The following is an 18,691-nucleotide window of genomic DNA, read 5'->3' on the forward strand; positions in this document are numbered from 1 at the left end:
TATGAAAGAAAATGGTTAGAAGTTGAAGTACTGCATACCTTTGTAGGAATAATCATGGATTTTATGAACTACAGGATACGTATGTATACATGGACAAATTCTTCAGCCATCGTTACAGACATGAAGCAACATGGAGATCCTATGACTAGGTTTACTGTACTGTAAAGGTCGTTTATAGCTCCTCGGCCACAAAATGAGTGTTTCCATAGCTGAACTCATGCATAAGGCTTCATGTCAGTCTACCATGGGAGGCTTAAATTGCAATTGGCTTTGGCCACAGTATTTTCAGCTGCAAAGCTATTGGGGAGTGTGGGGATTAGTGTGTTTGTATTTGGAGGATTTGATTCTCCTGTGGTTTAAACAATTTTTTGGTTTGCTTGAAATTCACCCATTTTGTATGTGGTGTAGGCTTTGTAGTTCAGTGTTTTAACACTAGATGTCAATCTCCTTACATATGTAGAGGTTGCAATGTATTTTGCCTTCTAGATATTTCTTTCACCAACTGGACAAGCAGAATCCTGTCTTCCACCAACTTTGCAGGGAATGCACGTCAAGAGAAAAGAGGAATTTAAATGTTGGATTTCTTGTAGTAGCCAATATTGAAGACAATTTCTTTAAAATAAGACATGGCAGTTTGGGGATTGCATGGAAAATATTTGATTTCCAGGAAGCTGATTGACAGCTTGAGTTAAAGGAGTGTCAAAAACCTAAAAGTAGAAGTTGGAAAGATCCAAGTGGTAATCTACTTTTCTAATTTCCAATGAAAAGAAACTTAAACATAAATATTTCTTATTGATTGCTGCTTCTTGGTATTTGAACTTTGGAGGTACCGAGTTTAATAAGATGGCTGAACATTTGTCTGTTGGTTATTATTTTGTTGGTTGGGTAAAGATTGTGTTTACAGAAAGAAATTCTGAGTTCCCTATAAACAGAAGCTACAAAAATATGAGTGCTAAGCTAGAGGGAATCATAGATGTGTGCTCATGTCACCCCACCTCTCTTCTGTTTGTTCTATTCCTGTAGCAGGCAGTGTGTTTAGGGATATAACAGGAGCCAAATTTAACTTACTAGGAACATTGTCATCATAACAGTGAGCATGAGAGGGAATCTTGAGCATGAAACCTTTAAAGTCTGAAAACATCAATTCTAAACATATATACAGTGTCCTATAAAGTAAAATGTATCGTACATAAAAATGGAGCAAAACTTGTTTCAGTGCTTATTTTCCGTTGTGTGCCTGCAGAACAAAACAATCTGATTTTAGCCTTACGTTAGCAGACATGACAGGATGCATTGTAAGTCTATTTAACATCTGTTGACAAGCCAGGAGACACAGGTCTTAGCCCACATCTGTGCTTATTTAAGGATGAATGTTTTGGAAGTGTCTGTGGCTGACTGAGATGCCTGCATCCAGAGGAATCCTCAATTTTTTAAGTGATTAAGTGCTATTTTTGTAGAGGTAGGAGCATTCAGAGGAACAAGCACTTGCAGTCAGCTTTAATATTTCTTATACCATGCTTCTACCATCTCCTCTGTCTTGTGTTCTAATTTTGAGATGCAGTGGTGAAAAGAGCTGTGTGAAAAATATGGTACTGTGTGGAAGTTAGGTCCTCAGCACTGGTCTTCAGCACAAACTGATGTATCCTGCGAACCTGTTGTAGCTGGTCTTTGCTCCTAGTAATGTCGATGTAAGCACACTGTTTCTAGTTAGCATTGGTTTTGATGCGCCATTTATGAAAGTGTTTTATATTTCAGTGTTGCAGAGGCAGTAAGAGAACTGGAGAACCTTTTAGACTGCAGCAGCACAGACAGGAGCAGAAAAACAGCAGGAGGCAGAGGTTTCTCTCTTAAGTATAGTATCTTACTCTGAGTAACGGTTTAGAAATAAATGGAACTAATTACTGCTGTGAATGCTATTGGCAGAATCCAGGGAGTTATACTGAGGTTTTTAGGCACAGAGCAAGTAACAGTGGCTGTAAGTTTAACTTCCTCATTGTGTTAACAGCTTTCATTGTGCAGTATCTACAGTTTTGTGTCAGACCTCTGCTTTTTTTCATTTAAGAAAGTACATTTTTAGTTAGCACTAAAATAGCTAACTGGTCTAACAGCTTGCAGAACTTTTGGACAGAGATAAATGTGATTTTTTATAAAACTTGCTAATGTCCTTTGTCATCTCTGCCATTTTGATCCTGGCTAGCTTCCAAAACTGGATTTATCTCTCTGTGTATCTGTGGAGGTTTTCCATGGGCAGGGAGGCCTGTCCTGTGAGCTGGAGCCCTGCCTGGCATCCCTGAAGCGCTGTGTATGCGTATTACGGCCCTGTACCTGAGCTGCCTTTCCCAGTTGCAGCATGTCCCAGCATAGACCCTAGTGTTTGAAAAACTTTCTACTTGGGCAGAGTGTTAAACATCTTTTAATCAGTGGCTGTCATACTCTAGCTGGAGATATTCAAACAAATTGTTTCCACCATGAAAATGTTTGATGTTACACTGTAATTTTGTCAGACTGAAACATTCAAACAGCAGTAATTCTGTCCTTAGTATCCTGCAGGAGTCTCCTTCTGATTCAGGCATATTAGTAGTGGTGTGCAGCTATAGGTAAAATTCTTCTCAAGGAAATGATATTTTCTACATGTTTCGGTCACAGTTAGTATGTCCATATATCTGAACGAAGGCTCACTTGCACATACTTCAATGTTTGATATGCTTTCTAATTGCATGTTGGGCAATTGCATAAATTGCTGAATTCCTCAAAGATTGGGGGAGAACAAAGTACTCTATGACTTCATATTTTTTTTTTTTTTAATAATTATCCGTACCCTGCTTTAAATAACTTTTTGAGGTTTTTCTATTTTCATTAAAAAAAAAAAAAAAAAAAAAGCAATCTCTGAAGTATCAAAGCTGACTGCTGTTCCAAATGATTTAGAGATCTGGTATATTGTTTAGACATTGGTTGAAAGAAGTGATAGAATATAGTCAATGTGACAGTACAAACATAAAATGAGTATCATGTCCCATTAAATTGGTTTTTCATTTACCTTACATCGCCCCTGGTGCGAGCAACCAAAATGTGTAGCTGTACCTGGCTTTGTGGTGGTTTTGTCATGGTAGTGAATTGTGTCTGGGTGATTACTGCTGCCAGGGGTAGTAATACATGTGGGGCTTTCTCCTATTTCCACTTCTTTGCTCCTTGGCAAATTCACCAAGGCAGAGCATTTCATGCCCTGATCCTCAAAGTAGAGCCAGGGGATTCTTGGAAATGCAGCAATGCCTAATCCGAACTCCCAGTGGAGCTTTGACAGACCTGTCCATTCTCGTACTGTTTTTCATTCATGGAGTTCTTCGGAGAAAATAAAAGGGGGTTGGACATGGAAACTGGTTCTAATGTCTGAGATTGTGACAGCATCTTTCAGGTGCTGCATTGACTCGCTGGTCAGCCTTGAACCCAAGAGATCCTGCCTTATCAGCCTGGAAGGCAGCTGCCTGCTCTCCATGGGTAGTGAAGGTGCTGCCTGACTCTTCTGTGCCAGCACACGGGCAAGCAGAGGCTTCCAGTCCTCTGTTTGTGGCAGTACCTCTTGAGAGGCAGCACTGGAAAAGTGCGTGAAAGGCAAGATACAGCCTACTGCCAAAAGGCAGGACACTATGTGTTCATGTAATAAACCTTAATAGGTTTCATGAAATTAATTTCATGAAATTAATTGCAGATGAGGAGCGACATGGACCTGAAATTCTTAAAGAAATTACCTCTAGCTCATTAATTATTTATTTTTATTTTTATTTTTATTTAATAAAAGGTCAGAAAATCGCTTTAGCTCACAGTGGAAGGGCAGGGCTGTAAGGTTAGGGCAGATACACACTGTGAATGAAAAGATGCAATAAATACTAAGTTCAAAGCAGAATGCAGTTTCAGTTGAGTGGCAGCAGCTGCTTTCATTATCGTGCATTATACTGAAGAGCTATCAGAATTGCTCTAGGTACATTATTAACTAGAAAGCCAAACTTGATCCATATTGCAAAGAACAAACTGCAAGGTATGACATGAGTGGAACAGAGTACATGGGAAGGTAGGGGGAAGATGGAGGCATTTATGTAACATTACATATACGTCTGGCCGCATGTATCCTTGAATATGTAGTGTCTTGGTGGGAAGACTTCAGGGACCAGTGATGCTGTCCAGCTGATGCCTTCTTGACTGCTTTACAACTTAGAATTACAAGGCTGAATGCTTGAAATACTCCTGAGGTGCCAATCGTGCAGTATTGCAGGGGCCCTGAACCAACCTTACAGGGATGTAAGTGAAACCAGATGTGAATGCAGGCTAGCTGGGAAGAGAAGTTAGAACTTGATTGTGGCAATTCTAAGCTAAAAAAGCTCTTTCTAGCAATACCTCATATTTTCTGTTACTTCTGAAACTCTCAGTGGTAGAATGATTGTGCAGAAGTATTTTCTTTAAGAAGAAACATTTTAGGATTTAAGTTTTAAGTTATTAATGGGTTTTGGTGCCTAATTCATCATGGAAGCTCAATAACTGTAAACTTTTAAAAGTGGAAATGGCTTGGCTTGGAGATCTTCTGGTGGTTTGTTTGTAGCTTATTTCTGTGGCTAGAGGTTCCTGGAAGGCGTATGATAGAATGTGGTCTTCATAGTTAGGCTTAATTTAGAGTTTTGTTCTGCAGGCCTTTATATCAATCAAAGAGTCAACTTTACTGAGTGAATGAGTTGCTGTTCCTGAGGAATGAACTGAACAGGGCAATTATTATTACTTTGTAGTTCAGTGTGAAATCCTGTTAAAAACTGTAGTGCCACCCATTGCTGTGCTTTCTAACACATGGAAAGTCACATGGGCCTATTCCCTGAACACTGGTATCTTAAAACAAATGAAACTATTGAACATATACTATTTTAACAAATATTTATCCAATAAGTGGCCCACATAGATCAAGAAATTAATTAAAATATTTCTTAAAAATTCCCTTTAACAGCTGGAATGAGTTGCATCCTGTAGCCAGCATCTCTCATGCAACAGTTTCATTATTATCTGAAAGGATTTTGCCGTAAGGGAAGTGTTTTGCATTCCTTAGTGAATGTATCCCCTGCCCTAAAGAACAGTAAATAATCAGTAATTGTTTGGGACTTGGAACTTTCTTAAACAGAACTTATTTTACAAGCATATCAATAAAGAAAGCATTCTGAAGATTAGCTACTAACATAGAACAGACTTAGGTGTTCTTTATCAGTTTTGTAGAAGAATCCCTCGGTTGAAGAGCACGCTGTCTATGTAGTTCTTTGTTTCTTTCACTTCTCATGTTAATCTGTTCTGTCTTTTTGCCTATAGGTTTAGAGACATGGCAGGTCATGCCCATTTCCCATAGGGAAACTGTAGGTAGGGTTGAAGCTAATGTCCTACCATACTCACCCTAGGAACCCAGATGCACGAGCCCCCATTTATGTGTATGGGTATCTCCAAGTGATGGCTTGTTCATCTACACCTGTCACTTGATCGTCCATCACACACACTGGAGATGTTCTTTCTCAGGCTTTACCCAGATGTGAGGTTTTACTCTGCATCTCTTTTTCTTGCATCTACAAACCACCCAGCAACAAGGTAACCTCATCAAGAGGTTTAAGGTGGCTTCCTTATTCTATGTAGACCTCTGTGCCATTGTTCATATAGACTGCAGTCATTTTAAGCATGACTGTCAAAACCAGAGGTTGTGAATGCCGATGTGCTGCTGTAATACTTCTGTCTTCAATTTTGCATATTTAGGCACATGATTACTGCTCTATCTTTGCCAAATTTAACTCTGCTTAAAACAACTTCTTGGATATGGTGTCCAGCCAGGTTTATCATAATTGTGTTGCTGGTCTATTTAAAGGTTAAAGCTATAGCCATGTGACCATTTCAGTCCTGTGTGCTTGTAGTAAACGTAAGTGTATTAAAACTATACATAGGGATCAAGGTCTGAACTGTTTATACATAGTTTTCTGTTCTGGTAATCTGTTCCCTTTCGAATTCTCCAGGTTGCATTTTTCCCGACTGTAATTTTTCTTAATCTCTGAAGTAAAGGTTCTGCATGTATACCAAAAGAAAAGAAATAAACTTCATGATTTCCACCAAGTGCTCTGTTGCTGCATGTTTTTGTCTGTTTACTTGTTGGTATTTGCAGGTCATATCAGTGGTGTTTCCACTGTGTATCTGGGAAAAATGCGCAACATTTTTCAGATAAAATCAATGTTGTTCTGCATTTTGTGAAAGGTAGGAAACCTCATTCCTTTATTCAGTTCTTGGATGCCATCTAACCTTTCAGATACATCAGTGCTGTTGGTTTTGGAGAGTATCATCTCTAGCAATTTGGATCTTTCTCTGTGCCCAGACAGTGAAGGACTGGTAGGCACAGCAATCTAATCTAGCTTTCAACCCTCAATGTATGGAGAGGAGTCTGAGGGTTTCTCAACTGTCAATTATAATTTGCTTAGTTGGGCAGTGTTTAGTTTTGTCTTTATCAGTTTACTGTTGCTGCAAGAAGAAAACAAAGCAGATGTTAAATACAAAATTAAATCAAACCCTTCTGAATCTTAGTTGTGATTAACATTGCTTTTTATCTGGGTAAAAGGGTGTTGCCTCTTGAAGTTCATACTGGATTTCTGCTTAAGATACTAAATCTGGTTTTCATAACATAATGTGCTTAATCTTTGAAACAACTAGTGTTGTTTCTCCTATCATTAAAGGAGAGTGGAAAAACAGAATGATTCATGTTGTAGTAGTAAAGGATCTGTCAATTCTTGCATTATAAACTCTTGCTTTCCGTTGTTTATAAAGTAAACCAAAAAATATGTAGGCGAGACTAACATCCTGTATCAAGTTGAAAGCCAAAACGGATGTACTGTTTTAATTAAATAGAAATCCTTTTTGTTGCTTTTGTATTATAAGAGACAAAGTTGCTCTCTAATAGCAGGGTGGAAGTAGTCTTTGCTTGCAGGCACCTTGTTGGTAATAATTCTTGGAGCTCTTAGACTTGAGATGACATATTTGTCATGCAACAAAGAAGCAGTCTGGCCAAGTTCAATGTGTGAGCTTTTAACTAACTAATACAGTGTTTTTGTTGTTCCTGGTGTGTGTATACACACTGAGAAGTTCGTAGAAGTGCAGACGACATAGGCATATGTTTTCCTTTAATTTTAATGAAAGTTCTGTGGCTAAATTCCATGCATTGCAATGAAAACTGAGTCCACAACTGTGTATGGGATTGCTTAAGGCGTGTTATATGTTCAGTTCCTAGAATCAGAATCAGTGTTACAAGTATTTACTGTCTAATGAGCTGCTAGCAGAAGTCCTTGGTGACTGGACTCGTACATCTGTTTACTTCCGAGTACCAGGATTTCCAGTCTCCTGGATTTGTTTGGTGTCGCTGCATAATTTAACATGTGCTTTGGTGTGTGTACCCAAGAGGATGTGTGAGCTGGTGGTTAAGATAGCATTGGTATTCAAGAGTTTGAAATATGTTTTGTTTGAAGTATGTTTTGTCTGACCCTGGTCCTCTAGGATTGCTAGTCTTCTGAACTGGAAATCTACATGCATTTGAGAACATCTATTCTTGTATCCAAAAGCCTCACAGTGAGGATCTAGCTCTTATCTTTTTACATCACCTCTAATGAGGGTTTTGTCCAATGTGGTATGTCTATCCCTCTGTACAGTACTAGGAGGTGTTACTTTAGACATCTTTGAATATATGCTTTCTAATGAAAATTTGCATTTAATACTAAGCTTCTAACTTAACCAGGAAAATGATTTGGTATGATGTCAGAAATATAGCTGTTACTTTGGACTGCCTGTATTTCTGCAATACATTGTACAAAAATGGTGAATAAGTCTGCTTGTTGGGAGTATAAAGGATGAAATTCTGATTCTGTCATTGGAAAGCCTTCCACTGATTTCTTCTGGATGGGATTTACACACAACTGGGCTGCTCTCCTATGGAGGGTGCTCTGTTAGGGTAGACTACCCTCACTGAAAGCAGCACTGCTCCCAGAAGTGGGGGCAAGCAAAAGGACAGAAGCATGCTGTCTATGCTAGATGAAGTAGCAAAGGACTTCTAGAGATGGACATATTCCTAAATTACGTGTATTGGTGGCGGGTCTGCGACTTGCAGGGTCAGGAAGAAACTGTGAAGTTGAATTCTTTGTCTAAGACTTGCTTCTTCCACTGTAATTCACTGTTTGTATGACTGTTCAGCCAGGTCTGGGTTACCACAAACCACATTTTATGCAGAAAACTTGGGCTTTGTATGGTTAAAGGACTTGTATTTTCTGTTTATGCCTTCTGTTTTCACCACTCTTACCAGTGAGCAAGATGGGAAGCAAAGCAAGGTGACCAGCTAAGGTGGTTAAACACTGCCTTAAAAGGTGGCTTTCTCGACTTCTGCCAAAAATTTCCCCCATGGTGTTGGTCAAGACCAGGCTTTTCATAGCAATGTCTGTTTCTTGGACTAGTGCTCAGTTTGAGACCCTGGCAAGTGACTTGCAGAAGTGATGTGCGCTCATCTCCTTTCTGGTCTTTTACACACAGTGATGAATTCTGTCATGTTTTCTTAAAAATAAATTAGGTTGCTCATATCACAGCGGCACTCCAATTCCTGAAGGCTTTCGGTGGCTTTATCTGTAGCCATGTCTGTGGTCCAGCCACCATTTTCATTTGATGTGTATTTTATCCCAAAATTTGTGGCAGCTGTTGTAATTTGAATTTCTTACTTATGCAATTTATATGAACTGTTTGGACTGTTTCCTCTGGAAAATGAGGAAGCTGGGGCATACTTTTGTTTTTGAAAAACAAACAAACAAACAAAAAAAAACAACTGACTTGCTCCGACACTAATTTGCTGAAATTATTATTTTAGAACAGCTCCTCCAGAATCAAACACTGCAAGTGTTTGTAAGTTTTCTTGATGCTTGCTCCTAAATTATTTGTTTGGTTATTTTGCTTCCAAGGTCTTGGTGTTGCAAAAACAGAAGGAATGTTTTTTATTCTCTGTGCACTTACAAATGGCCAAATGGATTGTTATGAGCAACTTCTTAATAAAAAGCGCATGAGTGTCAAGAGAGGTCTTATTCTAGGAAATATGCCAGCCTTGAATGCCTGTACTTGAGCAATCTGCCTTTGGAAATCTTTGTCATTAGAAGCACCAAGTAACTCTAAGTTATTTTGAAATGAGTTCCTTAAAAATCAGTTCTTTAAAAATTAGTTAAAATACTTGAGTGTTTTTGTTGTTGTTGTTGTTTTGTTTTTTACTTTAAGGAACTAGTAACTCCAGACTTCAGTCTTGAATCCCATCCTAACATGCACGTTAGCACAGTTGCAAGTCAGGAATTATATAGGTAACAAGGAAAGGTTTAAAAGTTGCACAAAGCTAATCACCATCATACTGTGACCACCACAGAAAATTCTCTAAGTCAGGAAATACATAATGCAGCTGGGCATCGGTGACTACACCTGCAACTGATCTCACTTCATTAATGCTGTTGGAAGGCCCTGTGGAGTGCTCCAAGCTTTGCAATGGAGGAAACTTGTTTCAAAATGGTGAGTCATGACTAGCCCATCAACTTTCAGTACTCACCCTTTCTTGCATTAATGAAGCAGTGGCAATTGGTTCTGAAACACAGGTTAAGTCAAGTGTAATATTAATTAAATTTGTCCATAAATTTCAATAAAAGTTGGCTCTTTATGAAATCTCTGGGGTTTTCCAGGATTTTGTAATTCTTAAATCAGAATACAAGTCTCTGTAGCAGTCTACAGTATTAAAGTGATAGGAAACAGATCAGCCTGTTTCAGTGGTCAGGCAGAATAAAATCAAAAAGGGGGAAGGGAAAGAAATGGCATAGATTACAGAAAACAAGTGAGATGTTTAATACTTCTTGACAGTGCCTGAAGCTTAAGGGAAAGGTGAAAAAATAGAAAGATTTGAGTTTTTGAACATATCTGTACTTTGCCAGTAATTCTGTTCTTACCTGGTACTTAACAATTATCAAAACGTGTGTCAAGAAATTGTTATTACTCGTACCCTGCTGTTATACTCCTTTTGTGACACAGCAATAAAGTGGCATTGCCTGAGCTATGAAAGATTTTTGTTCAACAGAGTATGCTTAATTACATGCTTAATAAAATACGAGCTGATTTTTATTTAGCTCCTACCACTTACTTAACTGTCTTAGTGTTTTCTGGGAGTGTTATTCCAAAACACCTTTTTTTCAGATTGCATCCTGACAACAGGAAGATATCCAAAACAAATGGAAGTTTAGAAGCTCAGGGGGAAAGACCAAGCCCATTACCTGTATGATGAACATTTACTAAATCTGCTGGTTTGTTTTTCTAAGTGGTGCCTGAGAAGGTGATAGTTCAGGATTTCAAACCTGGCTTTATCTTTTAAGTTTTTTTTTTTGTTTGTTTGTTTTTCTGGGAAAAAAAAATAATAAAAAAATCTCCTGCTTGATTTATTTCTTTTGCAAATAAACAGGATTTTTTTAAGGCAAATAGTTCAAGAACCAGATTTATTTAATAAAAAAATACTCAATACTACAGCACATGAAACATTGAATCACAAAGAATGTGAGTTAGATTCTAATTGAATAAATATTAAAAACTTTGCTTAATTTTTTGAAACAAGAACATTGAACCAAAACGTGTTCATGCTTTGATAGCTTTTTTAAATAGCTTGGAGGTTTGATATTAAATGTGTTTATTTACACTGAATATATTCATAATGACAGTTTATAGGTTGTAGGAATGGACTTAGCCATAGGCATGATTGCAGCACTGCTGCATCTCCCATTAACAGTTATTTATTTTTTTCAGAAACAATAAATAACACATGGAGAAATTTTAATTTATGGTAACTAATCAATTGCAAAGGTGATTTTAATTATTAATTACAGGGAATATTATTTATACACCTAGCTTGTACACCACTATACACCACTACATTCTTTGTAAAACCACATTCTTTGTAAACATACTGTGCTGGGTTCACCTCAAGAACAGGTTCTGGTGTGCTGGAAACAAGAAATAGCTCTTGTGGAATAAAGAATGCAATACCTATAATGTAACCTTATGTTAGTCTCGTGCATCCTCCTTATTTTAGCTATAATTCAGGATGCTGTCATTTTTTTTGCAATTAAGTCCTGACAAAGCCCAAGCTTAAACTTCCACACGTAAAATTGAAGCAGATTGTTGGCTACCACGGTGCTTTTTTGAACAGCTATGCTCTCAAATGGAGTATTGATTATTATAGTAAATTTCTGTTGGTTTACCTCATATGCTGAAATACCTGCTGTTTTATATCACAGTTGCTTTTAAAGCTTTTGAGGCTGTGGGTGAAAAGATGGATGTAACTACTTCCTTGAAAGCGTGCAACTTAATCTACACTATGCAACTTAATTTAGTAAAGGTGGGGTGGCGAGGAGCTGAGCTAGCTGAATGTTTGTTAAGAATGTTTTAAAACACTAAGCTATGGAAAAATGAAATTCTGAGTTGTTACATACTTTCTGCCAACAGGCATCCACTTCTATAGGAGTTAAACAATATATATTACTGTTGTCTTTAAAATAAAGGTAGTTTGTAAGTCCCAGCATACATTCATCAGTTGGCCTAATAACAATAAAATGTATGTGAGATGCCAAAATAGCCAAAGTAAATATTTCAGCTTAAAATTGGTTTGGCTGAGATTTTTGTGACTGTGTGGGATGCATTTTGTTTTCACTGCTAAAAAAAAAAAAAATGGGCAGGCAAATGTTTTGTGCATCTGAAAGCAATTGTACATGAACTTCAGCATGAGGAACAGCTGGACATCCGACTGCCTAATCTGTACTCACATGTGTGGATGCTTATGTAAGTTACTTTGATAGAAACAGTCACTCGTGCATGTTCTGAAGTGAGCTGACCCTTTATCTCCTGGAGCATTCAAACAGTGGTATCTTGGGAAGGGGAAATGTGCTGCAGTAAGTGCAACACTGGAAGTGTTAGATATTCTCACAGGGACTTGCTTTGTACTCTATGTGAAACTTTAAAAATTGTGATACTTTCATTTTAAGATCTCAATTTTTTTAAAATAGTTAAAATAGTTTCAGTCAAAGCAGTTGGACAGTTTGCATCTTCTGAGTGTCTTTTTGTAGCTATCTTGACTTTTGAGGAAAATAGCTTGAATCCCAGTCGTGCTTGAAGGAAATCACTCTGTTTTGGTCTGGCGTTATTTTTAGTTCTTGCATAATAACTTAGTCGTATTTTCTGTGTAAATTGTACCTTCCCTGCGAGTCTCAGAAGATCAGTAAGCATGGTAACGTGGGAGTTAAGCTTCATGGTTTGTATGTCTGCCTCCTTTGCTGAACCCCATTACAAAAGAGCAGAAAAGTGTAGTCTTTGGAACTGAGGACTGCATTTGTCATCTGCATAATTTGCAGCCTGATTTGAATGCTTTTCTGGACTGTGGATGCATGTGGGTTTGGTCTGAACTCAGACTGTGTGTCTAACTGAGCTCTTTACCGTAAGGGCTCTCTTGTTTTTACCGTGCTGGATAACGAAATGGATTTTTAAGTGATACTGCTGATTTGGTCAGTGTGATGCTTAACTATGGTCTGCTAACAGGGTTGCTTTAAATTGCCTAAGGTTAGCATCTAATCAACTTTTTAAGTTAAAAAATTGATGATCAGAGGCAATGGTATTTTTATTTCTTGCTCAACTATAACACAGCTATTGGCTTTAAATCCAGCTTATGTGGATGGTGGTCACTAACCAGTTCTCAAGTGTCAGAGAACTAGCTTTTTTTAAGAAGCCTGAATTGGTATGCTAACAGCCAACATTCCTCATTTAAACTTCTTGTGGTCTTTCATTTAATAGGTAGGGTATAAGAAATCATTTTTGATTGCATTCTGTGTGGTAGAGTGGTGTTAGCCGAAATTGTACTCAGTTTGTGTTGTGAGCCAAACCTTACCCTGTAGGAGGCAGACATATGACAAGGAAAAATAATAGGTCTTTCTGCTTCGTAGGGCTCTTTGGTACGTTTATTGCTTTGGGAATATAAGATGTGAGTTTAACAGGATGTTCTCTTTTGTCCTGTGCTTTCTATAGATCAGCATGACATAAAACCTATTTCAAGTTACTGAAATGGCTAACTTGGTTTTATTTTTCATTTCTTTACTCTTCTTTATTGGAACAAATGTCTGTGATATTGCATATCTTTTTCTGAGTTTTTTTGAGAAGCCAAATGTGATTTGTCAACTTCTTTTAAATGAAGAGGTATTCTGATAATTTTTATGAAAATGCACTTATGATTGCATGCCTGTCAATAACTAAATTATACTTCAAGTTTACAAAAATTAATAACAAGAAAATCCACATCAGATCTCTCGTGTAGCACATCAGAAAATCTTCAGATTTGCTTTCATTTATTTGGGGGATCACCCTGCCTCTTTAAGATGTAGACATTTAATGTAGATCAGATATGAATAACAAAGTAAATTTCAGACTCATTTAGAGTGGAAAAGATGTTCAAGATCTTCAAACCTCAAATTTGAAATACAAAGGGTTGAATTCTGTGCTAGTGCAAGCTAGTAGTGATCATTTACATAAAAAGAAAATCTTCCCTGATAACATACGCAGTATGCAACTAACATCAACATTCAAGCCACTTTTCTCAGGTTAATGAATAGAAATGAAACACCAAAATATATGTATTTGAAACTTATTCAACATTGTCACACCTAATCTGTCACACCTTTGATCTATCAGTTTCTGCTAATTTGTCCTTGCTGTTGACAATATTTTCAAGTGGTACCCTGAAGAAACTTGTACAGTGTACTCTCTAGAGAAATGCTAGCCTTGGGTACAGCAGGGTTTGTCAGAAAAGGAAGAAATATAAACAAATTAATAACATTCATTTGTGAGCTGTGCTTATAAATACAAATACTAGTTTTGATTAAATATCTTTTTCTCCCATTTCTAAAACAGCTGTGGACTTGACCCACTGGATATTTTAAGAACTGGCTGTTTTGATTCATGGAGCAGCTAGCAAGCAGGCAGAAGCAACACAGTCTTCCCCACGCCTCCAGGCTCAGTTCTATTCTGAGGCACCTCACCTACGCCTAAGCAGGTTGCTTGATTTCTGGCCCACACACTTGTTGGCCTATATCCTTAGACTGCTGGTGTTTTTCCTTGCTTCCTTTAATGCTCTGAAGTAACCTGTCTCTTAGCTTTGATTCGTCGGTGGACTGTGGTGGGGTCATCCTAGTACAGGTGTTAAAATTTCTCTCCCTTGCACTCTGCCTTGTTCTGCCTCTGCTAATTCCCCCTTCTTGCAGATACGTATATGCAAAAGGTGTGGATGTGCAACTAAGTGCACACCTTTGATCCTGACCTACTGTGTGGACTGCTGCTTGCAGTATTTCTTGTGTTTTATCAAGCAGTAAGCACAAGAGTTTAAAAATCTCTTGCTGCCATTTCCCTGAGGGGAGTGCAGCAGTTTCCATGGCAGCAGAAGCCCCCTTTAGTACAGCTCCACACGCAGCCGCATTTCAGGTCAAGCAGCTTCAGGTTTTACCCCAAGCTAGAGCCTACATTCGAGAGTTAAGAAAAAATAAAATAAATACAAGGAGCAGAGGAGGAAGGTTGGTAGGATAAATTTGACTAAGTTGTGATTGAATCCTCTTGAATTTATACCTGCACCAAAATGTTTGCAAGTCTTCCCTGGATTCTCTTGGGGACCCTTTGCACATTTTCTGGCTTCAGGATGTTTTCTCTTTTTTCTCTACCATGCCTGCTTTTGCTAAACTTAATGCTAAATGTGATTTTTTTTTTTTTCCTTAGGCCATACAATTCAAATCATGTCAGACAGCAATGTTTTCAAATACTTGTTATTAAGGTTTTTGTTACCTTCCTGTTACTTTCTTTCACATGAACACTTAACTCTATAAATTGTTTCCACATTCCTCTTTTACTGTTAGGGCCCTGCAACAGGAACAGAGGTGGAGGGGTAGTGGAATGGCTCTGCAGTAACCTATGAGCTGTCACATGCCTCTACTACACAGGCTGCAAGAAGCTTTAGCTTTATGTGAATTTCAGGTGTATAAAACAAAAAGGCTTTAAGTACAATCTTCCTACTCCTTAAGACTGCAGAGAAAGCCACAGTTTCCAAGCCTAAATTTCTTTGTAGATGGTGAAAAGCCAGACAGCAATGAAAAAAAAATGTGTATTTCTGTTCTGCAGACACTTAAATATCAGGATTTAGGAAACCGTGACAGTACTGTTTCAAAATACAACAACATTTTGGAGGTACTTCATAAATATTTGCAATCCTAGTCTATACACTGTCACAGATGTAAATACAGTCTTCAAAAAGCAACATTCTCTCAAATACTTTATCCCAAACAAAGGGAAATAAATTGTAAACACATCAGTGCCTTTATTCTCTCCCCCTCTAAATACAGCACACATTTCGCTTGTTCTACTGTAAGTAATGCTGGGGTTAGGACAAAGAGAAACAAATATTCCTAAGCTGTGCCTGGCTCACCAACGTTGATGCTGTAGATCACTTTTTTGGTCTGTTTCTAGCATTGTAGGTTGTAAAATGCTGTGGTCTCAGTTATATGTAAAAAGCCCAACTAGTTTATTCTAAGTAAGTCACCACAGAAGCATCCTATGTGTATTGATGATTTGATACAGCGTCTAGCAAAGGAAAAATGTCTTGTTCATTTACGTGCTTGTTTGGCATGCCTACAACTTCTCCAACACTTGATAGATTCTTTCCTTGTAAATGACACGGTACTTATGAAAGATGCTGTAATATTAGCTCTGGGGAAGTCATAGTTCTTTGAAGCAAATTAAAACCATGCTGTTGAAACAAATCATCCCCAAAATGTGTTTTGGCAAAAGTTTCTCACCTTATATGTGCCTTAGCCTCAGAGCCAGCCCACAGGAGTGTCATTAGTACAAAGTGTGGTGGTCTTCTCAGGGGTGGAGACTAGGAACTGATATAATGCTGTCATTCTTCTGTGAGTGGTGAGCAGCTGTTATTCCCTAAGTGATCAGACGTGGACCGGAACCAGAAGCCAGGTGGTGAAAAACCACATATCCTTAAAAAGCCACATAGCCAAACCCTTAAACCATTTCCTCTTGGGTCAGAACTCAAGTGTAAGAGATCATAAGACACTGGTGATAATTCATCGCTTTCATTACTGCAAATTTTCTTTTTTACTTCCTCGTTGTACACCAGCAAAGGATGGCCAGGCTTGTTTCTAGTGCTGCTGAAGGAACGCGCCTGGTTGCCTCGGTAACGAGCCCGAGTCCCTCGGCAGGGCCGGCTTGTGCGGGGACCGGCGGGGCCGTGAGGCGAGGCGCGGGGCCGTGAGGCGGGGCGGGGCTGCCCGCGCAGCGCCCAGCGGGAGGGGGGAGAGCGGGGCGCAGAACCTTCCAGAAAGCAGCTGGGCGGGCCCCCGGCGGCGGCACGCGTCTGAGCGAGCCAAGCTGCGCTGGGCGCTCTCGAGTCGCCGTGAGGAGAAGGGCCGGCGGGGCAGGCCGTGTGGGGATGGGTTTCTTGTCGGGCCTCAGGCGGCTACTGCAGAAATGTTCCCTTGAAAGTAGCTATCGAAGGGTGAACTGCGGGCTCGGCTCCTGCCAAACGGTTGGAAGGGGTGTCCCCGTTTGAGTTGGCCCGCCGCAGGGGGGGAGCCGAGTTGTCCTACCCGCTCCCGAGGAGCATCGTGCAGGCACGATCAGGTAGGTGGCTGCTGTACGTGCTGAGGTACAGCTCCGAATGCCACAAAGCAGTTAATGTTCGGTAAGTGCTGGGTGCTCTGAAACGCATGGCGTGTGCGAGAGAACTAAGGCTGAGAGAGGTAGTAGGGGGCACAGAACGTTCTGTTTATTCGGGCCTACGGATACCAATGAAATTTAAAACAATGCCAATGATATTTATCGGAGATGCTGGAGGTAATATTTTCACATTTGTAGGTATGTGAGGAATTAACTACAGTAACTGTACTAATTGTAGCAGATACAGATTTCTTGCTTTGTCAGCTGGTACAAAAAAGTGCTTTATAGTGTTAAGCGTCTGGTCTGTCTTGTACAAGTAAGAGGAAAGATGGATGAAGAACTGAGCCCCTACAGCCATGCAGATCTCAGGTAGGGAGCAGCTCTGTGGCTTTCTTCCCTACTTCCCGCATGAACTAAAGTTACATAAATGTGTCCTATGAAGTTTTAGTGGAGATGAATTATTTTATCTGGACTCTTACTGTTCTCACTTTAGTCTTCTCCATGTGGGACTGTGGAGCTGACAATAAAGCTTGCTCTGCATGGAGTTTGTAGTGTTACTTTCTACATGCAGTGGAACTTAATAATTGGAAGCAGCCAGGCATTCAGTTGACCTTAGGTACAGTCATGAAGGCTGGGCAAGGAAGATATTTCTGATTTTCGTCCAGGATAAGCTCACCTTAAAATGAGAAGGGGGGTAGCCGTGGGGATTGTGTTTTCCTTTGGGTGTTTCACTAGCCTTCTAAAAATGGTGTACACAGATTTTTGCTTCAAGTGATTGAGCATTTCAAATGCTTTTCTTTCTGATTTTAGGCCATCCAGCTATATTAGATTCTTATGCTGAATAGGGCCCCTTTCCAATTTCTCATGAGAGAATTTTGGGTCAGTTACTAGGCTTTTTTCCTTCTGTTGAGATACCTGGTCACCTTAGGACTCAAGCACCAAGTGCTATTCTCCTGGTTCACTCATGTATGTCTGTTCCCATGTTACACTCCTTACTGCAAAATTTCATCTCAAATATACAAGAGGGGATGTTCACAACATGAAGCAAAGAATTCAAGGTGTGAAAATGCATAAACATCTGACAAATGTTTCTTAATTTGAATTACTGGTATCATTTATATATTAAATTAAAGGTTGTCAGAGGAAATTCATTTTGAACGTGAGAAGCCCATTTGTGGCTTGTGTCTTCCAGGGGGTCTTTACATATAGAGCCTCCTTTTTAGTGGTTGTGGTGGTTTTACTCAAGTGGGCGGCCGAGCTCCACCACAACCGCTCTCTCACTCCCCTTCCTCAAAGAGGAATGGGGAGAAAATACGATGAAAAGGGCTCAAGGGTTGAGTTAAGGACGAGGAGATCACGCAGTAATTATCGTGACGGGCAAAACAGACTCAGCATAGGTAGGTAGTAAGATTTATTACCTATTACTAACAAGCTAGAGAAGTGAGAAACAAAGGAAAGCAACCAAAAGCACCTTCCCCCCATCCACCTTCTTCCACCTCCTCCCCCCAAGCAGCGCGGGGGAATGGGGATTATGGTCAGTCTGTAGCGCTTCTTTGCTGCTGCTCCTTCTCGGTCACTCTCATCTCCTGTGCTGTGGGGTCCCTCCCACGGGATGCAGTCCTTGCTGAACTGATCCGGCGTGGGCTGCCCACAGGCAGCAGCTCTTCAAGAACTGCTCCAGATATGGGTCCGTACCACGGGGTCCATCCGTCAGGAGCAAACTGCTCCAACCTGGGTCCCCCACAGGCAGCAGCTCCTGCCAGGTCACCTGCTCCTGCGTGGTCTCCTCTCCACGACCTACAGGTCCGGCCTGGAATCTGCTCCAGCAGGGGTCTTCGATGGGCCACAGCCTCCATCGGTGCAGGTCCACCTGCTCCACCGTGGTCTCCTCCACGGG

At 39.7% G+C, this 18,691-nt stretch overlaps 1 protein-coding gene across 5 annotated transcripts in view; it reads left to right on the forward strand.

The window, feature by feature from the left end:
- Positions 1 to 18,691, forward strand: part of ACYP2 (acylphosphatase 2) — a 37,146-nt gene that overhangs the window by 15,725 nt on the left and 2,730 nt on the right. Inside the window, exon 4 of one of the 5 annotated variants that reach the window (XR_004749534.1) lies at positions 13,996 to 14,137. The exons of the other annotated variants lie outside the window; for them this stretch is intronic. The gene's annotated coding sequence lies outside the window, so the exon portion shown is untranslated. The remainder of the gene's footprint in view (positions 1 to 13,995; positions 14,138 to 18,691) is intronic. 5 annotated transcript variants of the gene reach the window in all.

The sequence above is a fragment of the Oxyura jamaicensis genome, chromosome 3, assembly GCF_011077185.1.
Source record: "Oxyura jamaicensis isolate SHBP4307 breed ruddy duck chromosome 3, BPBGC_Ojam_1.0, whole genome shotgun sequence".
Taxonomy (NCBI): domain Eukaryota; kingdom Metazoa; phylum Chordata; class Aves; order Anseriformes; family Anatidae; genus Oxyura; species Oxyura jamaicensis.